Source organism: Desmodus rotundus, chromosome 10 (assembly GCF_022682495.2).
Source record: "Desmodus rotundus isolate HL8 chromosome 10, HLdesRot8A.1, whole genome shotgun sequence".
In the NCBI taxonomy this organism is placed as follows: Eukaryota; Metazoa; Chordata; class Mammalia; order Chiroptera; family Phyllostomidae; genus Desmodus; species Desmodus rotundus.
This window is the reverse complement of record NC_071396.1, coordinates 53,233,352-53,247,337: the sequence shown is the minus strand read 5'-3', so window position 1 is coordinate 53,247,337 and position 13,986 is coordinate 53,233,352. Positions and strand designations below refer to the sequence as shown.

Sequence of the window (13,986 nt, the reverse complement as noted above, 5' to 3'; positions counted from 1 at the left end):
GAAGTAGAAGAGGAAGAACAAAAAATTGAAAACTTATTTGGACAAATAATGGAGAACTTCCCCGATATGGCAAAGGAAATAGACTTCCGGGAAGTCCAGGAAGCTCAGAGAGTCCCAAAGAAGCTGGACCCAAGGAGGAACACACCAAGGCACATCATAATTACATTACCCAAGATTAAACGCAAGGACCTACATCCAAGATTACTGTATCCAGCAAAACTATCATTTAGAATGGAAGGGAAGATAAAGTGCTTGTCAGATAAGGTCAAGTTAAAGAAGCTCATCATCACCAAGCCCTTATTATATGAAATGTTAAAGGGAGTTACCTAAGAAAACGAAGATCAAAAATAGGAACAGTAAAAATGACAGCAAACTCACAGTTATTAACGACCACACACAAAACAAAAACGAGAGCAAACTAGGCAAACAACTAGAACATGAGGGTTGTCAATAAGGGAGTGGGAGGGGGAGAAGGGGGTAAAGGTACAGAGAATAAGTAGCATAGATGATAGGTGGAAAATAGACAGGGGGAGGGTAAAAATAGTGTAGGAAATGTAGAAGCCAAAGAACTTATAAGTATGACCCATGGACATGAACTATGGGGGTGGGGGATGTGGGAGGGAGGGGGGTGGGCAGGATGGAGTGGAGTGGGGGGGAAATGGGACAACTGTAATAGCATAATCAATAAATATATTTAAAAAAGAAAATTACAAGAAGATGATACAAGAAAAAAAAAAAAAAAAAAAAAAAAGAAAGTGGATAATTAAAGGAAGCCAAGCTGCTTTGCTGGAAAAATCAAAACATCAATGGTCCTAAGTTATATAAATGTCCAACCACTGTGCTGTACACCTGAAACTAGTATAATAGTGAATGTCAACTGTAACTTAAAATTAACAAAATTTTAATGAAAATACTGACACGCAGTCTCCTGTGGCAGGACAGGTGCTGTCCCCATGGTGCACAGGAGCCACGGCCCCCCTGTGCCACGGAAACCACCTCTCGTGGTCTCCCGCTTCACTTTTGCCTCCCACATAAAACATTTCCTGTCTAAAGCCAAAGTTAAATTTTAAAAATATAAATCAGGGTCCCCAGTTGGGGGCGTGTAAGAGGCAACAGGGCAAAGTATCTCTCACACATTGATGTTTCTCTCCCTCTCTTTCTCCCTCCCTTCCCTTTTATCTCAAAGTAAATACATAAAATATAAATAAACAAACAAATAATAAGTAAATAAATAAATAAAATCAGGTTGTTGCTGCTCTGCTTCAAATCCTCTCGATGGGACCCCACCATGGCCCAGAAGGCCATGACCTGGCCTCCGACGCCTTCTGCAGCCTCCTGCTGCACCGCCACCTCACTCAAGGTTCCAGACTCCCACCAAGACTCTCTCCTCTGCCCAGACCATGTCTGTCCACATCTTTCGCTGTAGGCTGGAGTCTTGATTCAGACGTCGGATATGAACTCTGCTGTCCCATTCTCCACTCTGCTACTTTCTTTTCCTCTCTTTCCAGCGCCCTAGCACTGGGCCGGACTGCCTTCCATGCTTGTCCCTGCGCCTACCATGTGACCCCATCATGAGGGAGTCAGCCTCCGCAGACCGAGCTGTCCACCAATGACTGTGGGGTGAGGGTGGCATCTGACACAGAGACACAGAGGAAAGGTCTCTCTTATTTTTTTTAAGATTTTTAAATTTATTTTTAGAGAGAGTGGAAGAGAGGGAGGAAAAGGGAGAGAAGCATCAATCGGTTGCCTCTCATAGGTGCCCTGACTGGGGACCAAACCTGTAACACGGGCATGTGCCCTGACTGGGAATGGAGCCAGTGGCACTTCAGTGTGTGTGACGACACTCACACCAGTCAGGGTAAGAAAAGATTTCTTCTTTTTTTTTTGCAGAGAGTTTTTAAAGATTTAATTTACTTCTTTCCAGAGAAAGGGAGAGAGAAAGAGAGGGAGAGAAACCTCATTGTGTGGTTGCCTCTCATGCACTCCCAACTGGGGACCTGGTCTGCAACCCAGGCAGGTGCCCTGACCGGGAATGGAACCAGTGGCGTTTGAGTGTATGGGATGACACCCAGCCAACCAAGCCACATCAGTCAGGGTGAGAAAAGGTTTCTTGAATAAGTAAGTAAATAAATGTGCCTTTGGCCCTCTTACAACCCTCCCCCACCCCCACCTTCCTGCCATAGGGGAGTTTGGATGCAGAGCTAAAAGCAGAAGCTGTCTGGAGCCAGCCTGTCTTTCTCTTTTATGAAGTTCTTACCAAGTTGAAGAGCAGAGGGTTAGGGGCTCATAGGGCCAGGAGAATGAGGGGCCCGCCTTTGACAGGGAGAGGAGAAGCAGGATTTCCTCCAGCAGAGGGAGATCTGCAGGTTGGTGAGTGGTGGGGCCCTGGAGACACTCCTGACCGACCCCTGAGGAAACCAGGGTAGTTGTGGGACAGAGGGTGGGGAAACTTTATGCTGGCCTCAGGGTCGCTGGGCCCAGGTGTGGGAGCCTGGCCTGGGAGTCCTGAGCCCTGGGAGGCACTGAAATGCAGAGTCCACAGGCGTCAGATGCTCACTGAGCCTGGACAGGGCCCACGCATCAGTTCCTTGTGTCAGCGTCGGGTCTCCCCAATGTCTGGGCTCCCTGTGAAATCTGGAGCTGGAACAATGACTGAGACTGAGTTTTCTGAAAGCCTGATACAATGGGGGCTGAGGGTCAGATTCCATTTGATTTTTTTTTGTAAGTACTGAACTGATTGGACATTTCAGACACATCTGAGTTTGGCAAGCAGAATACACTTGCTGCTCCAATGTCTACCACAGAAACACCCACACTTAGCAGCAGCTTTCATTTTAGACCTTAGCATGCCAGGCCTGGCCTGGGTACTTTTCACACCTTACTCCCCTTAACTTCAAAACAAGCCTATGAAGGATTATCTATCTATCTATCTATCTATCCATCCATCTATCTATCATCTCTCATCATTATCTACCACTATTTCTGTCTATCATTATCTATGAATCATCTATCATTATTTTTCTATCATTATTTATCTATTTATTGATCATCTATCATTATTATTTATCTATCAATATTACCTATCAATCTATCTGTCTATCTATCTGATTTAGAAGTTGGGGCTCAGAGATGCCTGGCAACCAGCCCCAGCCCCTCCAGGTCTGCTGCAGAGCTCGGGGCTAGCATACTCCTCACCACCCAGAGGCAGCTCCACTTTGAGGTCACTCTCCTCGAGACCAGCATCCCTGTCCTTACCCCCTCTACCTGGGAGGTGTATGAACAACTGCTGACGAAAAGGCAAGCCCCAGGCCAGGTCCTCCTGCCTGGCCTCTTTGTCCTGCTGCTAAAACAAGCAAGGGGCCACCTTCCTGTCCGGGATGGGAACAACCACCACGGTCTGCTCTCCCCCACGAACAAAGTGTTCTCTCCCTGGAGGCTGCAGGATTAGGGAAGGGCTGTTGTCTTTGGGCTGGGATAATTTTCATCCTGAGGAAGTTACAGTATGAAAGTGCTCAGTCAGAATGAGCCTCTCTGAGGTCCTCCCCCATCCCCAACACCTTCTGAAGGCACCCAAGGGGACAGAAACACTGCCTGACTCTATCCTTTTCCCAGCCCACTCATTGCATGACATTAACGGTAGCTTTCTTGCCTCAAAGACACAAAAATCTCTCCCTAGAATACCTGGAGGTAAAGTGGCCTAGGCGCGTAGAAACAAATGTAATCACTGCACCCTCCTGGCAAGGAGCAGCAGTCTGTTATGCAGTCCTTCATTTTTTTCAGGATCAGGCTTCCCTTCAGCCCACCCCCTCCTGTGTACCTCCACCAAGGTCCTACTCCCCAGGGTTAGTTTGGGGAAAGGCCCAGGAAAATGAGTTCACAGAGGAGCATTGGAGAGTTCATCATTTCATCCTTGGGAAGTGAGGATGAAGATGGGGTGAGGAATATAGTGTAAAAAGAGGAGCCTGGAGGAGATTCTGCTCCAGCCAAAGGCATGAGCGCCATGGTGGAAGTGCAGTTCACAGAGCAGGGCGGGAGCACAGTTGGAAGCCTTCACATTATGAGACTTGTCTCTGGCTGGAGCCTCAAACCCATGGAACCCCTTTGGCTGTCAAGGCAGCTTCCGTGGCCTAGGTTTTCTGAGCCTGACTGGTTAATCCTAGATGAGACTCCAAGGGTAAGTGCCCCTCCCTGTCACTGCCCTCCACCCCACTATCCCATGGCCCTGCTACTCTTCGTTCCTGAGAGCAGGCCAGCACTGAGGGCCAGCCAGCGAGGGGAGTGGGGGGAGTGGGGGGCAGCCCAGGAGGGGCACCTGGCTGAGTTCCTAGGGCAGAGGGCCCTCAAATGCAGACAGTTGGTGGTTGGAGCATTTACATAGTCTCAGCTGGCTTAGAGAACTGGGGCGAGTAGGAGTCAGGGCACTTGCAGACTGGGACATGGAGACACTGCATGGAGCTGGTGTAGGGCGAGGTGTGTGGTTGGCTTTCCAGAGCTGCTCCCAGCAATGACTGAGCATTGTGGGCCCCAGCGCAGGGCTCCTCCAACTCTGGTTGAAGGGTCCTCCACTGACCAGGCTGCAACTTCCTTAGAACTGTGCTATATATAGTCTGAGACTTTTCCTAACCAATCTTCCTTCCTCTAGTCTCCTTAAACAGATATCAGACTTGCCAAACACTCTGAAGACTCTCCCTGCCTAGTCCTGCTCCTTCCCTTTTTCACAAACAAATCTCTTGCACTTCATTGCATCTTGGCATCTGCTTCTCAAAGAACCCAAACTAGCATGGGAATGGTTGGAGAAAGCAGGCAGAGAGATGGGGCTTGGGGACTGCCTCACTCACCACCAGGAAGGAAAAGGGGACACCATCCCAAATAGACTTTCGGGCACAGAGGGTCCTTGGCACAAGGTAGTAGCCTAATTGCTGAAGTGTCACTGGTGGTGGCCTGGGGAAGCATCCGCGGCCAGAAACAGTCTGACAGGTGGGAGGAAGCACGTTGAGTAGGTGAGAGAGGGTGGTATCTACCAGAACAGCAGGGTTAGCTAAGTTGTCTTAAAGGCCTGCAGGGAAAGAGAAACTAGGATCATTAACAAACAGTTCAACAAACAGTTAAGGGCTAAGTGTGAGAGCCAGAGGGCTTCTTTGCTCTTTGAGAAAGAGGCCTTTATTTCCTGCAGTGAAAGAGCTAATATAGCTAAGGAGCAGAAGCACATCTCCATTGTTAGAGTTTCAGAGGCCTGGAGACTTTCAAAAGCTCAGCCTACACTGGCTACTATACTAAGGTTAGAGCCCTGGTTTGAAATCTGGGCCCTAAAATGTGAGATGGGGGCATCTGGATAGAAGCTCTGGGTGTGTTCACATTCATGCCCCTGGTGAAGTGGCTATGCAGAGGTAGCCCACCTCCTGTTAGTAAGAGTTAGCACCTGATGATGTTGGATTATGCTGCTGAGGCCTCTGCCCCACAAAGCCTCTGAAAAACTACCCTCACCTTCTGATATCTAGGAGTAAATTCCAGGGCATGCTGGGCCTGGCCAGGGAGGAAAGAGACTGTACAATGAGAGCTGTAAGAATTCGCTAGCATGTATTAGCAGGAGCCAGAGATGGACCTCAGGGATTAGACTTGAGGGTTCTTGATCAAGACTATAATACTCAAATACTTTGACTGAGGTATTTCCTTGGGACATGGGATTTAACATCCCATCAATGACCCCAGGTGTTGAGGCAAACTTGCTGTTAAGGTAGCTATGGTAGGCAGCCTCCCAAATGTCCCCCAGTAACCCCTCCCTTCTGGTATTCATGCCCTTGCGTAATCCCTTCCTCCTGAGTGTGGGTTGGACTATGGACTCACTTCTATCACGTAGAAAATGGCAGATGTGATGGGATGTCACTTCTGTGACTACACTGGCTCAAGTCATAGATTCTCTCTGTCTGGCATGCTCTCTCTCCCCCCCTGTTTTTCACGGAGCCCAGCCACCATGTAAAGAAGCCCAGACTGTCTTACTGGAGAAGCCACATGAAGAATAGGGGTCCTAGAGGATGACAGGCCATGTGGAGGAGAAGGGAGGTCCCACATCACCAGCTGCCAGCCAAGTGAGTCTTGGGCTGCAGCCCCAGGAGAGTCCCTCACCTAAGCCACTTCTGACCTGACCCACAGAAACTGTGAGTTAATGTACGTTCTTGTAAGCCACCAGGTTTTGGGGGGAATTTCATCCACAGCAATAGACAACAATCCAATCACTCTTGGCAGCCTGCAGAGAGTGACAGCCCACAGTGAACAAAGTGGAAATGCCTACTTTGCTCTGAAAGACAGTAAGTAGAGGGAACAATAAAGAAGGTGAAGGTAGTGAGAAACTGGTATAGATACATTATATGAGGCCAGGGGACCTTAGGATCCCGCTCCCTGAGATGGCCTAGAAGACACACCATTAACTAAGGCCATCGGGACCTGATTAACTTAGTGTCACTAGAAGTTCAGTGCAGGCTCTCCTCTGTAAGCCAGACAGGTCGTCACAGAGCTGGGCTTGTTAATATCCCCATTCTCAAGTAACAGAGGTGGGGTGTCGGTCACCAGAAGCCAGTTCTGGCGGCTTTTACTATAACAACTGGCAAGTTTGGAGGAGCAGCTAAGGGAGACTGACCTACAGGGAGTTGAGTTTTTGATAAAGCATAGCATTCCTACGGGCAAAAAGGAAGGACAGATAACAAGGTGATATATGATGTCTATAATTTAAAAAAAAGAAAGAAAGAAAAGGAAAGGAAAAGCAAGAATAGAGGAGCAAGAGATTGAAGGCAATTATCCCAATACAAAGTCATGGTCCCCACTCAGTTCCTGGATGAGGTCAATTTTCAGATCCAGAACCTGTTACCTGAAGCAGTAGGTGCATCCGTATGAGAAAGGAGCCATCCTAAGAGAAAAGGCCTTGGCCTTTGGTGTAAGAGCTATGATAGTGGACAAGGTCAAATGGAAACCTCTGAACCTGCCCACTCCCTCATGGCCAGGATTATAAATGAAAAGCATTGCATCCTGGACGGATGGAGAAGATTAGTGTCACTATTAAAAGTGTAGATGATGCAGAGGCAGGGGTCCTACTGTATCCTCAGTTCACTTGCCAGTCAGACCCCTGCTGAGACCAGCTGGGGCTGGAGAATGACTGTAGATGACTGCAACTCAGCCTACTGTAGTCCTGATGCAGCTGCTGTGCTGGGTGTGGTGTTTTGCTATTGGAGATGAATAAGGCCCAAGGTAGACGGCACGTGGCTCGTTACTCAGTAAACATATTGTCTGTGTTTAATTGAAAAGATCAGAAACATTTCACATGATTACAAAACTGACAGCACTTATTTACAGGTTTGCTTCCATGCCCTTTTAACACTCTCGCCGTCTGTCATAATAGAGCCCAAAGAGATCTGGACCACCTGGACATCCCCCAAAACATTACCCTGACCTTTTACATTGATGGAATCAGACTGATCAGACAGGATGAGTGAGAGGTGGCCAGACACCAAAAGCCTTGGTAAGACAAGCGCGCCTTACAGGGTGGGACACAAATGCTTTGAAGATTCAGGGACCAGTCACAGCCACTGTGAAGTTTTGGGGGTCTAATGGTCAGAGTCATACCAGAATGTCCCCTCTAAAGTAAAAGACAAGCTGGGGAAACACCCAGTGGGAGAATCATGATGCAGTCCTGGGATTCTAGATCAAGGCCACAAATGGCCAGCAGAGAAGCATACACTTTAGAGAAACAACTCTTGATGTGTTCCTGGGCCCTAGTAGAGACAGAATGTTTGACCGCTGGGTACAGAGTGATCACGTGTCTGCAACTGCCTCTTATGAGCTGGGTTCCGTCGGATCTACCATGTCACAGAGTCAGGCGGGCCCAGCAGCAGGACCCTGTGAGAAGGAAATGGTGTATCTGGGATCAAGCTGCGGGGAGGGACAATCCAGACTCTCGGGTTAGCGATCACAGTTGCACAAATGTCCCTCCCCCAGCTTGCACCTATGCCATGTAAGGTGTCCTCGACACCAGCTGAGGGAAGAAGAAGCCCTAGCTTGGTTTGTAGATAGGTTGGCCTGGTTGCTGGAAGCAAGGCTATAATGGATGGTGGCTGCACTGCAGCCACATTCAGGGCGCTCTTAACTTGACGAGATGGAGAGAGGAAACCTGCACAGGGGGCGGGGCTGCGAGTGATACACGTGGGCGAACACTTTGGGTGAAAGAAAAAAGTGGTCTGAGATGTGAATAGAGATTTATGGACAGAGGCCAGCAGGTCTCTGCCTAATTAGGGGCCTGGGAGAAAAAGAACTCATTGGAATGGGAAAGCACCCTGGTGTCTGCATGGCCTTGAAAAGAATCGGCACAGAGGACCAGAACTGTGCTGCCTAAAAAACAAACAAAAATTTTGAATTTTTGTTGCCACCCCAGAAAGGGATGAACACTCCAAACCTGGGAGGAGAGGGCAAATGGCAATGGATTCCTTATTAGCCTTTTTTGCCGGTATTTTCTCATGTCTTGGACCTACGAATGATGGGCAACCTTGGGTTCAGTCCTTGGACACTTCCATTCCTTACTAAACTAACTTCCTAGTGGAGCTACTGGAGTCTGGTGGCTTAAAATAACATCTATATGCTGATGGCTCTCAAATATATGTCAGCCCATCAAAATTAAAAACTTTGGTTCTTCAAAGAATATCATCAGGAAAGGAAAAGGCAGCCCACAGAATACAGAAAAGTACCTGTGAATCACGTGTCAGATAGGGACTTGTACCCAGAATACGTATAAAGGGCTCTTAGAACTCAGCAATAAAAACAACCAACCCAATTAACAATAGGCAAACATTTGAACAGACGTATTTCTAAAAATGATATACAAATGAGCAATAAGCACAACATGAAAAGTGCTCATTATTGTTAGCTTTCCAGGAAATGCAAATCAGAACCCCAGTAAGATACCACTTCACACCATGGAATATGGCTGTAACAAACAGACAATAATCAGGGTTACCGAGTATCTGGAAAAATTGGAATCCTCATACATTGCTGGGGGGAATGTAAAACTGCTTGAGAAAGCAGTTTTGAGGTTCCTCAAATACTAAGCATAGAGTTACCCAACGGCCTAGCATTTGACTCCAAAGTACATACTCAAAGGAACTGAAAATGTGTGTTCCCACAAAGTCTGTACGTGAATGTTCACAGCAGCACTATTCACAATAGCCAGAGAGCAGTAACAACCCACACATCTATCAACTAATGAGTACATAAACGAAATATGGCCTATCCATGCGATGGGATATTATTTGGCCTTAAAAAAGGACCGGGGTATTGATACTTACGGATAGACCCTAAAAACATTATGCTCAATGAAAGAAGACAGACACAAAAAGCCACATGTTGTATGACCCCATTTTTATGAAATACTCAGAACAGGTAAGTCTACGAGAGAGAAAGATCAGGGGTTGCTGAGGGCTTGAGAGGAGAAAGAGACGGGGAGAGATCACTAATGCGTGTGGGGTTTCTGTCTGGGGTGATGAAGATGTTCTGAAATTGGTGGCGATGGTTGCACAATCACATGACTAAACTAAAATCCCCAAACTGTACACTTTAAAAGGGTGAGTTTTATTGTTTGTGAATATTATCTCAATAAAGCTACTATAAAAAGAGAAAGAATAATTATGTCAATAAACCCGGACCTGTCCCCTAAACCCCAGGCTGCTATATCCTACTGGCCACCTGGCATTTCCACCTGGATGCCTAACAGGCACCTCAAACTTAACAGGTCCCAAACGGAACTCCTTGATCTCAGCCCCCAGCTCCACTCCTCCCATAGTTTTCCCATCGCAATGAACACCAGCCGCTGGTTCTAGTTTCTCCTGGAAAAAAAAAAAAATCGGAGACCCCTTGACTCTTTTCTTTCTTCACACCCCCATCCAATCCATCAGTGAACCCCATTCTGCAGTGAAGATGTTTGTAGAACCTGACAACCTCTCACATGTTCACATCTATCACTCTGCTCCAAGCCACCATCAACTCCTGCTAGCCCCCTCACTGGTCTGCCCCCTCATGGGCTGAATCATTTCCTCCAAATTCGTGTGTTGAAGCTCTAACCCCCAGGCCCTCAGAATGTGGCTGTATTTGGAGAAAGAGCCCTGTAAGAGGTGATGGAACTAAAGCGAGGCCATTAGGGTGTGCCCTGATCCAGCCTGACTGGTGTCCTTACCCAGGGAGGAAACTTGGGCACACCGAGAGACACCAGGGATACACCAGCAGGCACAGCAGAGAGACCCTGCAAGGACACACGGCGAAGACGGCCCTCGGCGAGCCAAGGAGAGAGGCCTCGGGAGAAACCAAACCTGCCAACATCCAGATCGCAGACGTGTAGCCTCCAGAACCGTTACAGTACAGGTTTCTGTGTCAGCCACCCATCTGTGGTGTTCAGTGTGGTGCCCTAGCAAACCAACAAACACCCTCTTTCCCGGGGAGCAGTTAGAGTGATCTCTGGAAACCAGATCTCCTCTCTGCCTTGCGCTCTCACGAGCTGCCCATTTCACTCGGAGGAAAAGTCCAAGTCCTCCTGCTTTGTAAAGTCCTGTTCTCCTCCTGACCTCGGCTCCACCCAGGGCTGCCACGTTGCACAACCCCCGCAGACAGCCACTCCTCTCTCCACTTCCCCTCTCTGAGCTCCAGGCCCACTGAACTCTCAGGAGTTTCTCAGATGCATCCAGTGCCCTCTGGCTTTGTGGCCTTTGCACACGCTGCCCTCTGTGCCTACAGTGCCACCCTCCCATCCACGGGGCCAACTTCCTCACTTTTCAGGTGGCTGCGCAAGCATTGCTCCCTGAGAGGCCCTCCCTGACAGTCTTTCTAAAAGAGGTAGACCCCTGCACACTGGTTTGTTTTTCTGTAAACACTTAGCATCCCCTGACATAGTTTCATCCTATCTTTCACTGTTTACTTGTAGGCTGTTTACCTCCCTCAACTGCAAAGTAAGCTCCCTGAGGACAGGGGCTTCGTTTTGTTCACACGTCACTCTCCTCGTTGCCTATGATAATGCCTGGCACATAGCAAATGCTCAATAAATGGGAGACTTTAATAAAGGAAAGGCTGACGGAACTGAGGGTAGTTGGGTTACCTTTAGGATGGATCACTTCTTGCTGAAAAGCTCAGAACCAAGTCCGTGCTGTCTTTAATAAGTACCCCAGGAAATTTATGCAAAAACTTTGGTCTGGTTTTCTCTCCTTTATTTTCTCTTTGCTTCTATTCCTCTGAGATATATTGTGTGCATTTTGGAAAGCTGCCTTAATTTTTGCAATGCTATTGAGTACAATGAAGAGTTCAAAAACAAATATTTTAAATGTCTCCAGTTTCTGACCTTTTGGGATGACTGTTTGATCTCTGGTTGTCTTGGGGATAGAGTGGGACACTTTGAGTGTTCCCGGACCATATCCCCAGGTGGATATGGGTTCCCCTTCTCCCAGGAGTTTGTGGGAGAATTCTTCTAAAGATTTATAAAGTCTCCCAGGACCATCAGCTGCAGCAGAGAAAGAGAAAAGGCCCTCTTGAAGGCTTCATGGTCAAAGAGTGTGGAAAAACTGTGCTTTAGAGAGGAACTGCATCTTCTCAGCCTGTGACATGTGAGGCCAAAGTTGAAAGGAGAGCATTTAATGTGCCTGCCCCCAAAGGGCACAGGGGCAGTTTCTGGGTTACCTGCCTGCCTGGGTGCCAGCGAACACAGGAACAGGGTGGCCATTGTCTGGCCGGCTGGGTTCCTAGAGAATTAGCTCTGCACTGGCTCCCCAGGGACTCACACCTCTCATGCTGTCCCCTGGGAGAGGGGACACAGGATGCAGGGGGCAGAGGCTCCGTGGGGCTGTCAGAAGAGCCTGTCCTGAAATGCCACACAGGTGCGTGTGCTGAGCCCCTCTGCTCCCTCGAGGTCCAGCCCTGCAGGCTGAGGCCAGGGTGGGTGTCCGACCTCCGTGGTCCAGGTTTCCCATGCCAGGGTGACTGAGGGGCCACATACGTTTGACGGCAGCGGCAGCAGCAGCAGCAGCAGCTCCTCCTCAGGGAGGAGGCTGGTAATGACCACTAGTCCCCTTCACCAAGAGCTGTGTAGTGTCAACAGTTGTCAGGTTCTCACACAGCCACCCCCCCCCCTGCACCCTCCAAAGCTTTGTCCCAGTCAAGGCAAGCAGCCCTGGTGTTTTTCCATCACATTCACTGGCCTCACCCTCACCGAGGCCTCGGATTACATCACTTTTCCACTTTCTTTGTTTCTTTGTGTTCTGGGGGCCACCCCCTTGCTCAGTTGCTGAGGGAAGGCTTTTCCCGTGTCCTGGTGCATCAGAATCTCTTGTGCAACCGTTCTCAAACATGAGCGTGTTCAGGAATCTCTGTGGTTAAGTCACCTGTTAAAAATGAAGTGGGTCACACCCCAGGGTTGTCTTTGTAGTGAGTCTGGGGTGGGGCTGAAAAACCTACATTTTTAAGTGAGTGCCCCAGGTGATTGGATACAGGCCTAAGGAGCTGTTTAACCATGCAGGTATCTGGGTCTGGCCACTCACCTACTGATTGAGAACTTGCAGCCCTGAGTGGGTCCTACTCCACTGAGGAACCCAGCACACAGCTAAGCTTGGGACTCAATGCTGTAGATATTATATCATTCAAATAAAATAAATTACCCATGCATTCCTTGCCAGGTCCCTTCTGCCAGGGGACTGCATCACTGCCTGAAAGTCAAGGCCCACCACCGCTGGACCAGAAACCGTGGAGAAAACCTCACACGCACCCCAGCAGTTGAGATCCTTAAACAAAAGTGACTACCGACATGGAAAGCATGAATGCAATAATTTTACAAAGCTTTTCTCTCTTTTTCTGGGTCCAGTGGGAATCCCCAAGGTCATCTGGAGCTTCCCACCTGGCCAGGAGACTGTCCTGCTCCATTTTATTTAGGAGCAAGGTCAGCAGCTGTATCCACCAATCACCGGAAGCCGGCATGGCTGGCAAGCATCCTGAATGGCTGTGTATCACCAGATGGGCTCCTCCATGCCAGGTGCCAGGTTGCTGCTGCTGCCCTGGAGAGAGCATTCCATGGCGGGGCTGTCTGCACCTGCAGGAGTGAGGTAACCTAAAGGAATGCTATGTTTGCCTGAGTGCAGACAAACCCTCTGAGGAAAATCCCGCAGCCTCAGCACTAAATGACAGCTGATTTCAAGTGCAGGATCTTTGATCAGACTCGCCCGTCGGGCAGGCTGCTTTTCAGGTGACCAGATGGCTTCGTCTGGAGTTTATGATAAAGCTGAAGTCCCATTCAAATGAATGTAACCATTATTTCCTAGTCCTTAGAAGATAAATGTAATCACAGGCCAGTCTCAAGCTTTAGCTCCTGCCCTGGTCACTCACCTCCAGTGGGTATCACTGGGGTCTCTTACACCATTGCTCTTTCATTCATTCAACAAACAGTTACCAAATGCCTACAATGATAGTAGTGCCTCAGCTGGTCTGAGTGATTGCCCTGGGCCAGGCATCTTACACAATGCTCACCAGACTGTATGAGCGAGAGACTCCACCTTCCAGAAGGGTCAAAACTGAGGGTCAAAGAGGCACAGCAGCCCACCTACGGTCCTACAGACAGAGGTAGAGCAGCCTTCCTATGTGCCAGGCTGAGCTGAGGGACTGCCCTCTTCCAGCCATTCCGCTGATGCCTCTCATCCACTCGCTCTACAAACAGACCTTTACTCTCTCCTTGGGGTCCCCCTTCAGCCTTTCAACCCTGCCTCCTTGGGCACTGGCTCCTTTCCCTGTGTATTTGCCCTCTTGTGAAGAGTCAACCCTGCTGTCCCCTGACTCCCCTGGATGCCTTGTCACCTCTCTCTTGACCTCCCCTGTACCCTCCAGTTCCTCCAGTGGTTGGCCTCTTGGATCTTGGCATTCCTTGGAGCTCTTTGACACTCAGCCCCCATGACCCTGCTCCCACATTCTCGAGACTCCACCCTA

General features: G+C 48.8%; 1 protein-coding gene across 4 annotated transcripts in view; it reads right to left on the bottom strand.

The window, feature by feature from the left end:
- The window catches only part of ARHGAP26 (Rho GTPase activating protein 26), a 451,541-nt gene that overhangs the window by 412,793 nt on the left and 24,762 nt on the right, over positions 1 to 13,986 (bottom strand). The window lies entirely within an intron of this gene.